General features: G+C 46.1%; 2 protein-coding genes across 2 annotated transcripts in view; both read right to left on the reverse strand.

Annotated features, from left to right (window-relative positions):
* The window catches only part of LOC126561227 (brefeldin A-inhibited guanine nucleotide-exchange protein 3), a 212,221-nt gene that overhangs the window by 26,615 nt on the left and 170,448 nt on the right, over window positions 1-15,158 (reverse strand). The gene's annotated exons all lie outside the window — the stretch shown is intronic.
* Window positions 1-15,158, reverse strand: part of LOC126562625 (tRNA dimethylallyltransferase) — a 44,928-nt gene that overhangs the window by 9,793 nt on the left and 19,977 nt on the right. The window lies entirely within an intron of this gene.

Genomic DNA, 15,158 nt, shown 5'->3' on the forward strand with positions numbered 1-15,158 from the left:
ATTCGTTGTGTAGTTGGTTGTGTATCTAAAACATGGAGAAAACACAAACATTGACCGTCACCTAGGTCAAGTAGTTACTGTAATATGATCGTTCCATCCGTTAGTTAATCGTCTCTTTGGGTCAGTTCAAGGTGTCGCACATGTGCAGTTATTCGCGATTCCAATTCCCTCTCGAACTCTTAATGGCAGCATGTATTGCTGAATCTTGCAGTATGGTAGTATTGTTTGAGATTTCTCAAATATGCAGGAACTACCAAAGACAAGTACAATAAGTTCCTTTTGACAGAGACGAATATAATGACTCAAAGTCTCTATTAACCACCAAAGACTGTTTGATAAAAAAGCTTAAGTCTTTAGAACGCTAGAACTCTTCAGATTTTGACAGGAAGTTTGTTCTTTATTTCTTTTTCGTGCTTTTAATCATTAGTAACGAATATTTATGAACCAAGGCGTTAGTTTACAGCTAAGTATAATCTGTCATCAGTATAATGAAGTCCGGGGTGTTCTGGTGTCCGACGCAGTAGCGAAGTCGGTCTTCAAGCGACCATGTATCGAACCCTGTTCAAACTATCTCCCCGTATCACATTATCAATTTTCCATCTACGGGTTAAACGGAGCCAACTAAAATCAATAATCTAAGTATTCAAGACACCTCAAGAATTTAGAGCCAACAAACAAGAAGAACACATTAAACAATTCTTGAAAGTACATACTCCGACAGCCTTAGTGCGACTACGAATGCAACTCTCCAAGTTCGAGTAGGGGAAAAACATATCTTTATAATGACAATTGATGATGGATCCTTCGAAGCGTAAAATGAGTCATCTAGGATTTTCTATTGTGTTTATAACGTTTATAACACCTGAATTGTGGATAAGGGAATGTCTCCAAACCAATGTGCATTGCATCTAGATCTAGCAGTCCACATTCTAGAAAATTTAAATTAGTTTTAGGCTATGCAGGCTGTCAGTTCTAGAATTCCGTATACTTCTTTGATTTAACAACCTGATAAGTCACGCCGGCCATCGAATGAACAATAGACTCATCGATTTCGACTTTATTAATACCACGTATTTGGATCATTGACCCTCACTCAGGAGGAGCAGTTCGGACTATATTTGATTCCGATCCTGCAGTGTGAAGACATATTAGAGGGCTAAACCCTCAACCACCCCCTTATGTACTGCGCTCAATGGAATTAAAATCAAAGACTTTGATTAAATTTGAGACATTTTGATTTATTGCTTCATTCGTTTACACCAGAAAGAGAATTGCGATTGCTCCAGAAAAGTTCAACCATCGATTGCTCTTAACATCCGTATCTGTGCATCGGGCACGTCTGGTGCTTGGTGCAGTAGCACACGGGCTGTCCAAGGAATTCCTTGGCAGCATCGACGAACACGGTGTGGACCAAGTACTCCAGACCCATCGACTCGCCGAAGCAAGCTTGGAACGTGTCGTAAGCCTGCTGGCAGGTGGTCTTCTTGCAGGCAAGCTTCTTCTGATTCTGCAGACAGGCGACAGTCTTGGCGTTGTTCGGGTTGAACACCTCCTCGTAGTACTGGTAGTAGAGACGTTCGAGGTTAGCACCATCCTCCTCGGTGTACAATCCACTGCGGACCACGAACGAGTAGAAGAAGCACAGCGATTCCTCACCGCTCGGGAAGCAACCACCAGCCAGGCTTTGCAGCGTCGGCTGAGTCACAGCCAACATTCCAAACAGATCCACAGCGACCTGACGATCCTCCAGGTAGGTGTTGACCACGAACTGCGGGCACTCGCTCAGCGCACCGTAGTGCTGGTAGTAGCACTGGAACGCCTTGTACACCTGCGTGCAGAGGTCATCGTCGCAAGTGTACAGCTGCTCTGCCAGGCAGGCCTCCGTGCGCTCGACGTTGTGGAAGTCATCCGGGTACGGTACGAAGTGTCCAGCAATCATGTGCTTCTGCAGACCGGTGGTGTGGTTCCAGAAGCGCAGGTTGAAGGCGACGCAACGCAGCAAACAGCGGACCTCCTCCACATCGGGGTAGCCTTCCTTCACGTAGCGCAGCAGATCGTCATCGTGGACGCCCTGGTACAGGGCACACTCGGCCTGCGCCTGGTTGAAGCTCTTCTCCGCCACATAGTGCTGCAGACCGGCACACACCGAGATGGTTCCTACTGCCAGCACAAGGACCGAAAGCGCAAACGAATTCATTGTTGCTCTAGTTAGTTGCTGTACACAATCCAGCTGGAACTGCATGTCTTTCTCACCGGCGGCAACACATTTATATACCACAATGAGACAGTGATGATTCGGGCCAGAAGTATTATGCGTGCTCGTTGGACGAATTGTCAGGTTCCTTAATCGTAACAACGCACATGCGATTACATGTAGTTGGTACAAAAAAACACCTTGTACACACGCCCAAGCAAAATCAACACGTATGGGAACACATTTCACCGATGTCGGGAGTACGTGACAGTGTACGTTTGATGACACTGACAGTTACTTGCACCCAACGCTTAATACTATGTGCGAAATGGCTGCCTTACTTCTACAGTTTCTCTCAAACAGTTACTCCGACCAGTTGTGTGTTTGCTGCCGCATATCATAAGACATTGTGCGTTAAAGTTACAGTTTTTAGCTTGTGAAAAGGCCCGAGGTACTGTCATTGTAGCCAAGAATAAGTTGCACCTACTAATTAAACTATCGGGACTAAAACATTGGCACCCAATTTCGAAAGACAGGTCAGGGTGCTAAAGCGGAGGAGTACGTTGAAGTTACGTCAAAACTGTCTAAAAATGAGCGAGGATGTTTCAGATTCTTCCAGTTTATCAAACTATAGGCTTAGGCCTATAGTTAGACGAGTCAGTCATGATTTGACTTCGGTATAACCGAGCTATTGCATCCTCTAGGACTACTGTTCTATTAATAGATCAAATTCACAGGCCACTAATTTTGTTGTTTTCATTCATACAGAAGGTCCAGGCCATATTGCTAGTCATGATCCGCTTGTGACCTTCGTTGATCCTTGGTGGATTGTAAATCTACAACATAACACCAGCCCTTACAAAACCTATTAAGCGTAAAAATTTGATACGTTTAGTTGAGCTCTCGCTATTTTATCATGCAATTGTGTACCGACTGCACTTCATTACGTAACCAGCCCAGGAGAGCCATTCAATTGCTCGACACAACTGTGTTATCTAAATACCTAAGGTTCCACGACCCGTTCGCTAGGCTGGTGTTTGACCCGATGCCCATGTCATACCGTATCTTTACTACGGTTAACGACGATAAGATAAGCTACTGATAACAGCTTCTCCTTTCGCTCACGGGAGAACACAATTTATGGAGGGCGAAGGGAGAAGACCTGTGCAGAAGGAAGCGATACCGGGGGGGATACGTACCGACGACTTCAGTTGTTGTCGATGTTATCTAAATAGGTTATCACAATCGACTGTTGCCGTGTGCGTGTGTAATCGTTTCACGGTTCCCAGTCCACGGTACCACCGAACTGGCCACCTTTCACCGGTACCGCTGATGAACTTCCGTCACCGTGTGTGTGTGTGTGTCGGTGTTGGGTCTCCTCCCAGTTCTCTGTGCCGTTGAAGAAAAACCGGTACAGAAGCACAGGCACGATTTATTGCGGAAGCAGTAAAATGGCGTTAGCTTTTCTTTTATGTCGTTGGCGAGCAATTAATCAACCTATTGACTACAGCCACTGCGATGATCGGATGGGTATATACGATAGATAGATCAAATTTCTAATCACCTTCGTATGAAAAAATGTTTAAATCTCACTAATTTCGCACATGGCCCGAGTGATGCTGTAGAATTGCCAAATGACGAAATTAATGTTCATAATTGGGTCCCTCTCTCAAGCACTCTCCGATACGGAGAGGCAGCGCACTGTTTCGCGATGCACATCAGTGGTTTCTGTCACCGGTCTATCGATATTTTGCCCGCCCGGTGAGAGGTGCTGTTGTGAAAGGGTGAATAAAACGGTCTGTCTCGTAACGCTTTCGTAACGCTTGGTTTGTACTAAAATTGATTGCCAAGGGTGGTCAACATTTGTGGCAAAATTTGATGCAAACTTTTTTTATTCGACTACTGTACTTTGCTAGCTTTATTGCGCAGGTCCCGGGGAAAAAATGCCATCCGGATCTCGTTAATGAGGTATCGATACGGTGTAGTAAGTCAGTAGATGGGGTAGTTCGGTGGAAGAAGCGACAACGGCTTCAGTCTTCATGCGACACGACCGGAATTCAAACCTCATTCGGTCCGTTCCTCCAAGGTCCTTGGTTGGATCCTTAACCAAAGTTCTTGGAGGTCCTTGGTTGGATTCATCGATCCCACATGCCATCACTTCATCTCAATTTGGGACGACTGGATCGTCGTTCGCCCGGTGTCATTCTCATAAAAGCACCAGCCAACCGGAGCCTGGAGACTCTAATTCGCTGAGCAATGGTGCTAACAACTAATAGAGCTCATCATGACTCGTCAAAGATACATTCTGAGTATCTTTCTCTCCAGTTCGGCTAAGAGGACTCCGCCAGCATTGAGCAGAACCAAAATCTCACAGAAGTGTTTGTGAGGATTGGGACTATAGATGCCCTACTTAGTCCTACCAACGTCTGTCAGTCAGGTTGTAGCAAGGTTTACAAATCCTACCCATAAAGGCACACTCTGCTAGGGTCGCAATTCGGTACTTGTTCTGCGAAAAACTCCAACACCGTAAAGGACGCATCGGATGTATAATAGCTGTAGCGCAATAAATTGCGAAAAGAAAATCAACCCGTCCCGACCAACCAGTCGGAAAGTTTTGCATACAGACGGTGATGTGACTACGTGCCACAAGCGTGGGTAGGGGAAGGTGCCCGGGGAAGGATCGCAACAGCAGACGGCTTTCGAAAAAGCTTTCGCGCAGTCAATAATTAATCCAAAGCGCGGAACAAACGCACCTATAGCAGATCAAACGCTTGATCGGTCGTTCGATACGGGGAATTGCGAACTTGGTCGAACGGGTGGGACGTTATGCTGCGAGCATAGTCGACCTTTTCATCTCGTGCGTATGTGTGCGTGTTTGTGTGTGTGTGTCACATCTTTTGTTATACACGTTACCTTCGAACAGACGCATTAGGGTGATTGGAGAAAAAATTTACATGTAAAAAAAGTGAGGTTAATGAGTATGATGCTCTTCAGTATATAGGAAGACATTTAAAAAAAAAGATTTCTGACATTTTTGCTTTAAAGGATGCTTTTAATTTGAGAACTTGTCTTCCTTAAGCGACTTCCAACGCCTGGAAACAAAATACTTGAAAAGCTAACCATAGAAGAAAAGCAAATCGAAACGCATTCGAACTCTTGCGTCCACCCAACCGTCGCCTGCTGATCTTTTCGATGCGTGCGGCATTATACCGCTATTTCGCGGCCTCGCCGACATAGGAGACAAGCCTCCAGTCTCGACCGCCCGCAATTCACCCCCTCCTCCGCCACATCCCCTCCCCCACCTCCGCTCTTCCCCACCACATAGTCCCTTTACTCGACCCACTTCAACCTTTATCTTATTCCCACCAAGCGCATAGTTCAACTGGTGAGCGAACGAGCAGAAAGGCAATAGCAAGCGAGAAGGAAAAGAATAGGAAACAATAATAAAAAAAAAACAAGACACAGCCACAAATCCGTACGCACACGTCTTAGGCAATCGCGCTTTTCGTCTAGACGTTATTGCATCGCTAGCTGCTATTGAAAAATAATTAGAAAAGCAACCTCCAAGACAGGGAATGCGTCCGCGGCTGGGCTGTGAAGGATGTGCCAAAGTTTTTTTTTTTCTGCGTTCGCCAAATAGAAAACCGGATACGCACATTTTACACTCTTAGTGTGGTGCGAAATTATTGGAGCCAAATGTGCGTGTGTGTGTGTGTGTGTGTCTGCCTATTATTAAAAGGTAAATGACAGAGACAGGGAACAAAATTGTGAGTCATTTACGAACTCACGCACGCACGCACGATCGTACGGTGACCTTAAAGTATACCACTCTTGCGCTCACTTGTGCTCTCTCTCTCTCTCCCTCTCTCTCTCTCTCTTTCTCTCTCTAGTCATCTTTTTGCCATCCACGTGTCTACATTTTTGTCGTTAGATTTAGCCACTTCAGAGACGCTGATTTCGGTATATTTCTTTCCCTTTTTCTGCCATGTGCGAGACCGCTACAGCGCTTAGCAACAAGTGGTGTTCGGCGCAGTAGCGTTAGACGCTCCAGTCCCGTCCTGTGAGGGTTGCCAAACCCGCCCCCCCCCCTCTCCCCCTCTCCCCAACACACACAGACACGCTTCACCAAGATATAATAGCTGCCAAAAACCGCTTCTTTTGCGACCGAACCAACCAACGAAAAAAAAAAAAGGTCTGATAGAAGGGGGAGCTGAAGGTGGGTAGAAGCTTGGGGAGTATCGTTGGGTGGCACATGGTTTGACCCTCATTCGAGACACGTTTCGTCTGGTAGGCTTCCGCTGCGCCAGCCAGCCAGCCAGCCAGACAGACCAAAACAATGCAAAAAGCAACACCACGCAGCCAGCAACGGATAAGGGTAGAGGGTAGGCCGAAAGCCCAGGTTCCAAAATGATGATGCTCTCCGTAGCGGTCCTACCGTCTAGCGGCCTCTATTGCGTAAAGCGCGCAACATCAGCCTCGGTGGTTTGCGCGGTGGTTTCACTTTTGTTTCCTTTGTGTGTTTGGGAATTGGGAGAACTTTAAATCACCTCACACGCGTGTACGCACGCATCAGACGGCACCCGAAGGCACGTAAGCTGTCCCCAGCAGCGTAGCGCGTAGCAGCGCATTTGACGATGATATTTCATAAAATGAACTATTTGCGATCGCCAAAACAAAAAGCCTTCGTTGCATCATCCTCTCCGGGCGGTGATACTTGGAGCCACTGGTAAGTGTGCGGACTAGTACGCTAGGCGTTGAAGGATCGATTCTCGATACCAGAGGGCAAAATTTTTCTACACCCAAAAATTACAATTTGTTGAGTCGTGACAAACCCAATTGCTGCGTATCTGTTTATTGAAGCTTTCAACATTCAATAAAAAAATTCACTAAACACGAGACTCTCTAAAGATCGATCCGATCGGGACAGGTCCCTCCAGTCTTCACATACTGCAAGAATATCGAGGATCTCTAATCCTCTAATCCATTCACCTTTCGCCCGTGTTATGGACGTGATTATCAGCAAGTCTAGTAGGACATTTTATTATGGCTGACAGATCTTTATACCAAGAAGTAGCGAACTCCAAAGTTTCTGCCGGTATTTTTATTACTACTTTGCATTTCATTAAAGGTTAAAGGACTGCATGCATCAAATGTGTGGCGGCGATCTTTTTCTAACCGTCACAAACTACACTATCTTCACAGAGTTTTCTCAAAGATTGCAAGAATCCATTTATTTGGAGCAACCCATTACTAGCCGGTTCCTTAAATATGCATGTTATAAAAAGTATTGTGTTGGATTCAACAAAAAAAAAATAATAACACGGCTTGAGCGACCGTAAACTATAAAAGTCCATTAATAAATTATCAAGTCAGTTTCTTTGCCAAAAACTACTTTTACTGGCGTCAGCAAATTAGAGTTTTTTTTTGTGGTTGTGTATACATATTCAACAAACCAATAAATAAACCATTTTCCATTCATCCGATTTCGTGATAATAAAGCTACGATGTGTTAACAAAAAAAAGCCTGTAGTACCAAAAAAACCAAAAACACTACAAATAAAAACCTCTGTCGCAGGCAACTTCCAATATGTTTACAGAGTGTAGTTAAGTTTATTTTATTTTTGCTGATTCAATCGATACCACGATGCTAACGATGGTTATAGCCCGTGTTATTTTCGAGTATAAAAACAATCAGCAGGGAATTATTTAACGCTTTAGTTTCGCTGATTGTGTTCAGCAAAGTGGTGTTGGGTTTCTATTCCTTTCTTGGTGTTGAATTCATCCATCAAGGTACAGTGTTCGCCATTATACTATGTACGATGTATGTTCTGAGTAATGTTTTTGATAGCAAGGATTTTGAGAGATGCGTTCAGATTCAGAAATTTAGTATTAATAAGTAAAGAAATTGATAATAAACTAACATAAAAGGGTAATTTAAACCAAACTTGCTAATCAAACGCAAGACGTGGACGGTCCAATTGGGGTTTACAGAGGTTGCTCTGAGATATTTGACACTTTTTCGCATCAAAAATCGGATTTTTCAATGATCTATTCCAAAGAGAAGAGATCTAATTTTATTAAAAACATATGGATTAAAAATAATTACAAACGATAATAAACCAAGTGAAAGCGTCTAGAATACTCAGGATATAATAGCGATCCCTTTCGTGTTAGCAACTGGCACTGGGGCTTCACCGAACACATTCTGATTCTGTTTGCAACCAAACACATTTTGTTTCGAGAAGCTTCCTTCGTGGTGGTTCCTAGAATTTGTATTCCAGAATTGTATAAATGAAATGTTTAATTGCTTAATTAAATCTCCGATCTTCACACGGCTAGATCGGGTATTGAATCCCGATCGGACTAGCTTCCCTTCCGGGCTGGAGTGAATATCCAGTGAAGGGTAAAATAAAATCCATTAAAGCCAGTAACGGTCTAAATTTCTCAGTGTTCAAAAAATAGCTAAAACTGTACAAACTGTTCATAAAAGTATAATTTTGGATCACGTATGTAGTTTAATATAAGAGCTGAGGAACACTTCTTGGCTTAACGACCTTCTAGGTCACGCCAGCCATCGCATGACTTACTAGACTTGCCGATACCATGACGATGGATAATCTATCCTCACTACGGGGGGACAGTCCGGATGGGATTGGAACCCCGGTCCTGCTGCTTGAAGACCGCTGTCGCATACACCACCATGCCACCCCCGCCCCGAGGAACACAATGATATCACCTTTAAAAAATCGCCTTACTTTAATAACCATCACTGTAACGTTAGCATTTCAAATACACATGGACTACTCTTCCTCCCACAGCACAGAGCTTTGAGGCATAATATTGACGAGAAAAAAAACGCTGCACAAAGCTCCCAATTGTAACAATTGTACGCAAGTTCCACCTGCACATTTTCCCTTTTGGAGGTTAACTCCTTCGTTACAACTTTTACAAACAAAGCCATGTTACCACACATTTCGAAATAGCAATTTTATTCAATGAATCCGTCACAACCCTTGGCTAGCCATTTGTAATAACAGCGGAGTGGCAACGACATTGATACATGCGTCTTTATCGATGTTGGCATGCGTGTGGTGCCCTATTAGTCGCACCCCTAAAAAGCAAACGCCGTCCTACGATATCCGGCCGGCGATACAAGCCGGTACATTGAGTGGACATAGCCGAAGCGATTAACGCACAATGCAAATATGTTTTTAAAGAATTGGCGCGCTATGCAAATGATTTATTGACGACACCAACAGCAAAACAACAACAAAAAAACACAAAATAAACAGTCACACAAAAAAAAAGCTCAATGGAATGGTGGTAATATGTGGACGTGTGTGGACAGCAGTAAAAAGCATCTGGAAAAGATTAATCAGCAAGTTCGAGCATATTTCGTTCGACCGGTTTAGGAGAAGTAATTTAAGGGCGTTAAAACAGAAACAGCAGCAGTGGGCATCATCAACCACAACTGCTGAGCAAACACATCTGCCACGCATCAGCGCTGGAAGCATATATATGTTCCAACAAGAACACCAACAAAAAAAAACCCCCAACTCAAATTGCTCACCAACTCATTAAACAACCAGAAACAAATTAGCTCCTCTTCATTATGAACCCCCTGTGGTCGGTGGTCAGCGTGGACTCACACAGACCGCTGTTTATTGACGCTTTTCTTGTGTGGCTTTTTGCAACCCAGTGTGCCCCTGCAATGGGGCGATCTCCGAATCGGATCGTTGTCGGTTGGTGCTATAAAGTCCACACTTCCGCCATTTCCGGCTTGCCAAACGCTTAATCACTCTTCATTCTCTTTTTTTTTTGCTGGTTCTATTGAGACGTGTCACCAGACAGTCGTCCTCCTGACATCTGGCATCTGGCAGTCGTCAGCATGGCCAGACCTCGCGTATCTGGCATCTGGATTTTGGCATTTCTCCTTTAGCGTGTTAGCTGCACCGTGTGACCCCATTTGACTCTGAAGTAGACTCATTCACGCTTCCCCACGAACTTGACTTTCAGACATTTTTTTTGACAGCGATGCCCCAAGTGAGGTGGGTTCTCGTTGGCTTGGCTGCGCGTCACACTATAAAGGACCGAGCTATTGTATTACAAAGTAGTGTGTGCATGTGTATGCGAGCTCAGCAAATATCTTAACTGGCAGATTGTATGCTCTCTGCAAAGGCGACAGTATTTCAAGAAGCGACCCCCGTCTGGCGAAGGAACCGGAAGAAGCATTTCCCACCGGATCAAGTCCGGCAATCGCACATTAAGCGCCGCTTCGTTTCAATTAAGGCAAGCAAATGGGAAGCTTCATAAAACACCGGATCTTGCTTTGCCGTGTGTGTGTGTATGTGTGTTTCGTCGCGCACTCGTCGCAGATCTGGGGTTCCAGTTCGTGGACACGGATTGACCAAACTTTGACAAATCGAGAATGGAGACCACACGAAGCGAAGCATCGATGACTTCCACCACTGCGGCCGCTACCTGTGGGGTTTGTGTCCAAAGAACGCCTCGCAACTGGACGGCGGCGGCGGCGCTGACATCTAACACGCCCGGGGTGGGGTGGGGTGGGGGGGGGATGGTTTGGGGTTGGCAGGTTTCGCAAAGAAGCAGGGGAGCCGTTAGCGCGTAGATCGGTGTCAACAACCTGACCTTGAGAGCGTGTGCGGCGGAATGTGTGTGTGTGTGTGTGTGTGTACGCGTGTAAGTTTGTGTGTGTGATCCACGGTGTGGCGGTGGTCCGAAGCAGGAAGAGGTGCAAAATAACGAGCCGATTCGAATGAAACCAATTTCGGACGGAGGAGGAAAGAAGTGCTGCCGAAAAAGAGGATTAGTAGGGGCGGGGGTGGGAGGAGGAGGAGGGTGGAGGTGGGGTTGGGTTGCAGCGTTTTTTGAGCTGTGTGAGCAGAAAACTCGCGCCCCCGTGTAAAGTAGTGGCGCCCTGCGGGGGGAGCGACGAAGAGGGCCGAGGGTTGGAATGGGGAATTATTATGATAGGGTGAGAGCGTGGCGCGGCTAGTGTGGCGTGAATGAGTGAGCGAAGGCGCGCATGATTACGAATGCGTTTAACAGCCCGCGCCGTACGTGCTAAACGCGCGATCTGCCGGTGCGCGGTGCGTTGGATGCGTGGAAATGGGGAGGTTCTCGGCCGGCGTGAATACCAATATACACTGTACACGTGCCAAACATTGGTCGTCTGTCCTCACCCTTCCTGAATACCCGCGGGACGGCGGAGGGAGAGCTTGGCGGAGAATTCTAGTCAACTTTAACTCTTCCGCTGCCGGCAGAGACATAGAATTGGCCCCATTTAGAGAGCGAGAGCGCTACGAAAAAGGGCACAGGAAGTCCATAAGGTCGCACCGGAGGACTGTGAGTATATCAATGATTCCCGAACAACGCTATACACACACCGGCTTTCTGGCTGCCGTTCCTGCGCTGTGCACCTGCGAATCTTCACGGCTTACGTTGCGTTCAAGGTCTTCGGTTGTTCCTACCGACCGGCTAGTAACTACCCTGTCTCTTTCTCTCTCTTTCCTTCACTCTCTAGTCCTCCTAATCGGTTTCCAGAGTTTTGGGGGAAAAATGCAAATCAAAATAGTTGAAATTCCTCCCCAGTACCGGTCTTTCTTCTTCGTCTTACACGCGCAAGATTGACTAAACCAGCAACTAGCGACAGACGATTGCGGGATCGGGCCCCGGCAGGGCCCCGGAGGGTCTATATCTATGAAAATGAGGCATTTGTGCGACATTAGTCGTCTAGCGCTGATAAACCGTAGCGGGCGAGCTATATCTGAGCTTCCTTGTTGCACGGTTTGAAACCTTTGCTGTACACTGGGTCTCCAGCACCTGCTTCTACGTATCAGCTGAGTGCCAAATTCGCCGCGTGGCGATTAGGTTTACGGCAGGGAAATTCCACCAACTAATAGAAATGTTGCGGTGTGCAAGAACTCTCAAGCCTGCTTAGTAGACTCTGTAGAATTCGGTGGATCTTGCAACGTACAGATAGATGGTTGAAACCTGATACTCGTCCAGAACTACTGATGACATCCCGAATGCCGCGGACCAGCCATTGCTGGACATTCACGGACATCAGCACACTGATAACTGACCGGGCTCTTGTTCTGGTTAGTTATCGCGAAGGCAGGTTATCAACCATTACATGCGCTATCAACATACTGCTACCCTGACCTTCGGCAGCGTGGATGACATCTTTCGCCTTTAAATGCCCCACACTACGAAAAAAAAAAACGAAGCCTTGGGCGCCAGAAACAGCTGAAATGACAGCTGTATGATTCCAGCACGGGGATGCGCGATAAGCGGTTCGAACCGCCTGAATCCTAACTTCCGGCATATTCAGCCAAATTACGTCTCCACTTATTGACGTACACCTCTCTCCGCCCTCTCGCTCTCTCTCTCTCTCTCCCTCTCTCTTTCACCCGTTTTGGCTGACCGGCTGAGATTGGTGCGCTACCAAACAAAACAACATTCCGCGTGTAGAAGAGGAAGCAAAACAAAAATCTATTTGACTGCGTAATAGGCAGTTGCTCGTGGCAGAGCAGTCCCTACGCAATGACCCTGTATACCGGCACTCGGCTCGGCCACACTCAAGCGGACCGCACCGAAGGACAACGAGGGAGCGAAAGGTTAGCATTACTCCGACACGTGTAGAGCAGCAACATAACTCTCGGCTTGATTGCTTAACAGTGCGCGCATTGGGAATTTGGAACCGAACAATTTCGTGGGAAATTTGCAAAAGCCCCCAAGCTCCAGCCCGCCAACCGATATGTAATCACCCTCGGGAAAAGGAGTCTCTGACTAATGCTCGTCTGCTTCGTATGTCTGCTGCTGCTTCTTCAAGGAAGAAGCGCAAACGATGGGCCTTCGGCGAACTAGGATCCAAACAGTGTGGTGGTCTGCTCTGTGAGAAAAACACCAAAAAGTAACACAAAAATACAGCACACACTCCCATCACCCAACCAAGGCAAGCCTGTCGCATATGCGCCGCACAAAAAAAAAAGGAACGAATGCGTTGTTCCTTGTTGACTTTGTTTTCGCGTTTTCGTTGATGCGAAACAGACAAAACTCTCCATAAATAATGCCGGTTTTCATCTCATCGCCGTGCGTCGCGATTTGCGATACATTTCGGCATGCATACCTTTCGCTGCCCCAACCGGCTCGTTAACACATGCCACAGGAACCCGCTACCCTGGCCGGTATACGTCGCCGTCAAGCTTGCCGCCCGAGTAGGGTTGTGAGACACGACCGCAAAGGCGCTATTTCGTCGCGATCTTGATCATGCGGCGGACCGCCTCACCCGGCGCATGGGACAACCCGTCCGTTCGACAAGGGACCGGGATCCTTTTACGGCTGCATGATGAATTTTTGGGGAATTATTTGCCGCCGCGAAATTCTGATCTGCTGGAGTTTTTTTTTTTTTTTTAATGACCCAACAACAGAAAAAAACGATTAATTTACCTCTTCAATTTTGTTGGATCTCGTTTTCTTGAAGGATTCCGAAGCCTAGCCGAAGGAGTTTTATCCGATACGAAATTTTCTAGATAGTATCACCCCATCAGGGACGGCAGGGTTCTGTTTGCATCAGCGGTCAATAAAAGCGTGAGCGACATGTCGAGAAATTCGGACTCCTTGCGCAAATGGAGGAACCTCGGCGAATAGATTCCAACTATCAAGTCTGTTACAAAAAAATGGCGACTTTGTTCCGACTATGGGAGTCCTCGCGTCTCTTCTTCCAAAAACTGTAGATAACGAGCTAACAAGCAGTTGTTTTAATACCACCCCAACTCTAGTAAGCCTGGTAAAGACGTCGCGAAAATTACGCATCCCAAAATCCACCAACATTCATCACCGCCCAAGTCTGAGGTTTGCCGACTTTGGGTTAACCCTTTTGCACCAATTTTTTTTTTTATTCAGGTTACCCGTCCGTCTATACCCATTATTAGACTGACCCATATCTAGGCGGCGGATGCAAACATACGCTAGCCTCTAATGGTACGGATATAGTTTCTAACTTTTATTTTTGTATTCTTCCCAACCAGACGTCGCGCTCGCTCGGTACGCCTTAGCGCTAAGAGTGGTTGTCTATTGCGTCGCGGCGGCACACTTTAGCAAGGATACGAGACGAGTGTGGGCAATGTTTATGCGAAGACGACGCAAAAACACACAAACCGAAACCTACCACGGTAACTCCGCGACCGACATCCTTCTGCATCGGTTTAAAATATCCCCATTATGTTTTTCTTTTTTTGTTGTACCTCCGACTCGTCTACGGCACGTTTGAGAGCACGGTTAGCAGTACCTATCGGAGAGACATCGTCGACCAACTTCAATCATACGTTTCATCTAAGTTGATGGTCAGTTAGCGGGGGCTTTTTTTTGTATGCGTACGTCTGATTACATTCGGGACCTTTTTGCCTTCTTTAAACCTTCATCCTCTTTACAGTTTCGTCGTCATGCTTCGTTTTCCGAACTGTCTGGCTCTATATCAGTCCCCAGATTCCAAGGTTCGCGTCTAACACGACTGGCACGAACGGCGTTAAGCAAAGCGATTCTTCCAGGCGCGTCAACCATGCAGGCCAGCTTCGGAGGGTTTGCTGCGGATATCTCTGATATCAGAGCCTGTTATATTATGTTGCCTTTCACTAATTTCTAAACATCCGCATAAATATAGCAATGTTTAACGTCGTCTATTGAAGGCTACGTTGAACTCTTCCAGAAAAAAGGAGTCAAATAAAAAATTAAAAATCGATAAGAATCTCCTCCGCAGCCATTTAAAAAGACCACAACATTTAAATGTTGCCAAAAGTCAAGTGAGAGCTAATTATGCTAATGTCGCGTTAAAAGAGTAAGGTCGCCAAATCTTTCTTTGATTTAGCGATTAATGCAGTTCGAGTGCCTATCGTGCATTTGTTACGAATATAATAAAAAAAAAATGCACAGATTATTAAGT

This window comes from Anopheles maculipalpis, chromosome X (assembly GCF_943734695.1).
Source record: "Anopheles maculipalpis chromosome X, idAnoMacuDA_375_x, whole genome shotgun sequence".
Classification (NCBI taxonomy): Eukaryota; Metazoa; Arthropoda; class Insecta; order Diptera; family Culicidae; genus Anopheles; species Anopheles maculipalpis.